Raw genomic sequence first — 4091 nt, forward strand, 5'->3', positions numbered from 1 at the left:
AACTAATTGAAGTACACATCACAGATTCTCAACACATGCTAAAAATAGAATGTTTTAGTTTCACCTAGGAGCAAGCTATATAAACAATAAGATGAAAAGGAATTCGAAAAACCAACCTTGATTGGGTATTTATAGCTTGGTCATCTTTATAGCTTGCACTGCCTCTACAAATTGTGTAAATAACCAAAACCACCAGAACCATAAGCCCACATGATGAGAACTAAAACTGCTTTTTGCAATTGCGCAGTCCATATCCCCAAAATTTAACCTTTTTGAGCACTAAACTTCAAATGTACCAAGTTGGCAAAGAAGTCGCTGTCACCAGCTATCAACTTTGACGACATGCTGGTCTTGGCACAGTTAATAAGGGATTCCTTTCGTCTACCTAAAGTCAATAGAGAAATCCGATTTAGTAACAAATAAGATATACTAGAGCTAGTAACTACATCGCACTTATGGCAAGAGAAGCAAGCTCTGATCAATACAAAAATACAGAATGGGAAAGATGTATTAGTAGGTAATGGATACCTTGATGGAGAGAATTTCACCATTTTATTACAAGAAACATTCAATTCATCGCAACATAAGTTAAGAAATAAGAATCAACGTTAATATGTTGATATGTTAATCTGTTAAGAATCAATTTGAGTACATATAAAATATTACAGGCCTAAAACTAAAACTAACTTACCAAAACTATCATGATCAATGATAATGCAGTTATCTAAAATCAAATGCTTGTCTACTTACAAGTATTTCAGGGAGTTCATTCCAGTAAGATTTGGCAGGGAGTTCTTCTAGACATGGAAATCTAATATACTACACTAAAAATCAGTTATTTCTACTTTGGTTTTTAATTAATATATATAATAGCCACTGAAAGCATCTTAATTAGAATAGTATAGTATATAGTATTCTAAAGTTAAAACAGTGACATTCCACTAGACACTAGTCAATAATTAATGACTCACCCATGCCTTTTATATATGCAACTTCTTTACACTTACATTGTGCTCTATACTCTATAATAACATTATTAGAGAAAGAAAGCCAAAATTATGAGCACATTGATCTTGATCTATACAAACATTAAACCAAGATTTAAGATAAGTTGATTCGAGTTACCATATCGAGTTCTGATACCCTGGCATCTAGACGAGAAATCAAAAGTTTCTTTGACAGTCATTCCACCCAAATGTACATCATTTTGGCTGATGTATGCTTAAGTCTTTCTTGGTACAAACTCTTTAGTCTTGTATCCATTGTAACTTCTCCTTCCACCTATTTCATTCACATCAAGCCAAATAGTGAATTGTATGATCAACATAATATGTAGTAGTATCATGAGTCATGGCATGATATTTGAATAATATATATGATAGGAGTGAAAAATATACCCTCAACTCAGGGTCCAATTTGCAGCCAATGCAAGTAAAAGAGTAGTTTTCTCTGAAGAAGGTGAACCAAGCAAAATGGTCATCCTACACAAACCCAACATAATGGTTATGTAACCGAATTCAGCTTCTTCCCTGAAATTAACACACATTCAATTGTTTTTTTATCATTATTCATCAGGTTCCCATTTCAATACTCTACAGTTCAAAAAAAGATTGATGTTGCCACCAAACATCAAGCATTGAACCATGCATAACATAATTCACCAAATCATACTCCATCAACTCAACTAATTAAGACAAGAAACAAAAACAAAAAATAAAAATAAAATAAAATAAGATAAAATCCATCTCACAAGCATCATGAGAGTTTGACCAAAACAGATATTAACACCAAACAGATCCATTTGGTCAGAGAACAAAACACCAATTTAAGGAGTGGTAGATTATCTGAGGATAGATTCTCGATATTCTAAAACAAGAAATTCTATGAGTGGTAGCAGATCCAGAAGTGTGAGAAGAAAAACGAAGGAGAAAGAAAGAAAGAAACAAAGCAAAAGAAAAATAAAACAAAATAGCTATGCATGCGTAAGAGGATAGCAAAAACAATAAGAAATGAACCACAGAAACCATTCCAAGACTAAAACGACGGCAGCGTGCTACAAAGTTCGAGGAGAGACAGTGGATCAGACGAGATGCAGAAAAGCTCGAATGAAAATGGCGAATAGGAAGAGAGGCTGGCGTCAGAGTATCAGCGAATAGGAAGAGTGATAAAGGCGTGGAAAAGATTAGGGTTACCTGCACAACTGAGGCGAGATCGAAATGGAGCGATTTTTTGCAATTTCTGCACATTAGGGTTCAATACGAAGCGACGCGAGCAACACACGAAGAAGAGCCGGGAGGGGGTATGACGGAGATTCGGTGTAACGAAAGTTCAGTGCGACGGCGGTGCAAGGCAGAGAGGTGCCGCCGATGGAGCATTTGGAAGAGAGGGGTGTGGAGGCGCGGATAAGCATCATGTGAAATGAGGAGACACGCTTAAAGCAAAACCCTTATTTCAACTTTTCCGATGGAATATTTTAAATTACAAACAAATTTTTCGTTGGTAATTATTTCCTACAAAAAAAAATATCATTTTTCCGACAGAATTATTGATGGATTCTTTCTTCTGTCTGTAGTTTATGCTAATTCATTTTTTTGTTTCCGACAAAAAATTCCTCGCAAATTTCGTCTGTATTTCTGTGGGATAAAATCTGTCAGAAATATTCGTCTGTAATAACTAGTTTTCCCCACTGCCTTCATTGTCTATGAAATTTGCTATTCGTCATCGTTGGTTATGGCGGGAAGCTTGTTGTTTTTTCTATCACTTCTATTTCATTATTCTTCTCTATTGTGTTGTGTTAGATTTATTTTTGCTTCTGCTGTATTGATTCCCGAAGAGGGAGATGATGGCGGCTGAAGAACATGGGAGCGGTGATGGTGGAGGAAAAGGGGATGGTGGTTGTGAAAGGGTAGAAATAGAATTTGAAAGGTTAAATGAGGGTGTTTTCGAAAAAAAAAATCTTATCAAAGTTTTAATTTTCGTCTAAAATATTTTAGTCTTATGTGTTTTCATTTTTTGGTAGTATTGAAGAGACTGAAATTTTAGGTATAAAAACTAAAATTATAGTTTTAGTTTCTAACCATTGAACATAATACTGAGTTCTAGTTCTCCGATATCAGTCGCGGTATTTATTACCAAACATTACCTAATATACACGCAATAATTTCTTTTATCGTCATTTCTCTCTATAAGGTGTTAAAATACTATCATGAGATAATAAATACATAAACTTTTTTATTATGAAAACATAAAAAAGAAACATAGTATTTAATTCTCTCTGTATTTTGGTCCTGTAAACAAAACTCAAACCCAACAATTTAGGTTTTCTGAAAAAAAGTGAAAAAAGTAAAGCACCAAAATTATTCACGAAAGATATGTTAACAATAGAAAAATATCCCCTAGAGTCAAAATAATTGGTTTATTTGATCATCAAATTTTGATGAATCTATGTAATAGTGTGAACATTATTCTTGTCCGTAACATGGCCTCTAATGAATAACCTTATATTCTTATTCTTTTGTAAGTAATTTTAGAATGACACATGACCTTCTCAGACATACTTTATGTAATCAATAATTTATACAATACCAAAACATATAGCAAGTATCCAATATATCTTTTCAATGTGTATTATGCGTATAAAAATATGCATATTTTAGTTTTTGTGTTGAAAAGTCTATTTTAGTTTATGCATAAACGTATTTGTATTATTATGTGTTAAAAATTTTGTTTATTTTAGATGAAAATATAATTTTTTATTTGAATTACTATATATTTGTGTTAAAAACATTTATATACTCATATTAAAATTACATACATTATACTAAAGAAGAATCTCTTTGAATATAAAAAATTAATAATTAAATGAATTATTATATATTTAAATATATTTATACATATTGTCTTATATATTTTGTAATAAAATAATTAATTACCAGAATAATAAATAATTTTACAACAAAGTAAACAGTATTTTTTAAATTTTTGTTTAAGTAATTTTAAGATCATTTTTAAACGTTCTCCTTATTAAATAAAGAGTTTTATATTTTTTATTAATTAAATAAATTTTTGTTCTTTATTTATTATAATTTATA

This window comes from Arachis duranensis, unplaced genomic scaffold, assembly GCF_000817695.3.
Source record: "Arachis duranensis cultivar V14167 unplaced genomic scaffold, aradu.V14167.gnm2.J7QH unplaced_Scaffold_343483, whole genome shotgun sequence".
NCBI classification, from domain to species: domain Eukaryota; kingdom Viridiplantae; phylum Streptophyta; class Magnoliopsida; order Fabales; family Fabaceae; genus Arachis; species Arachis duranensis.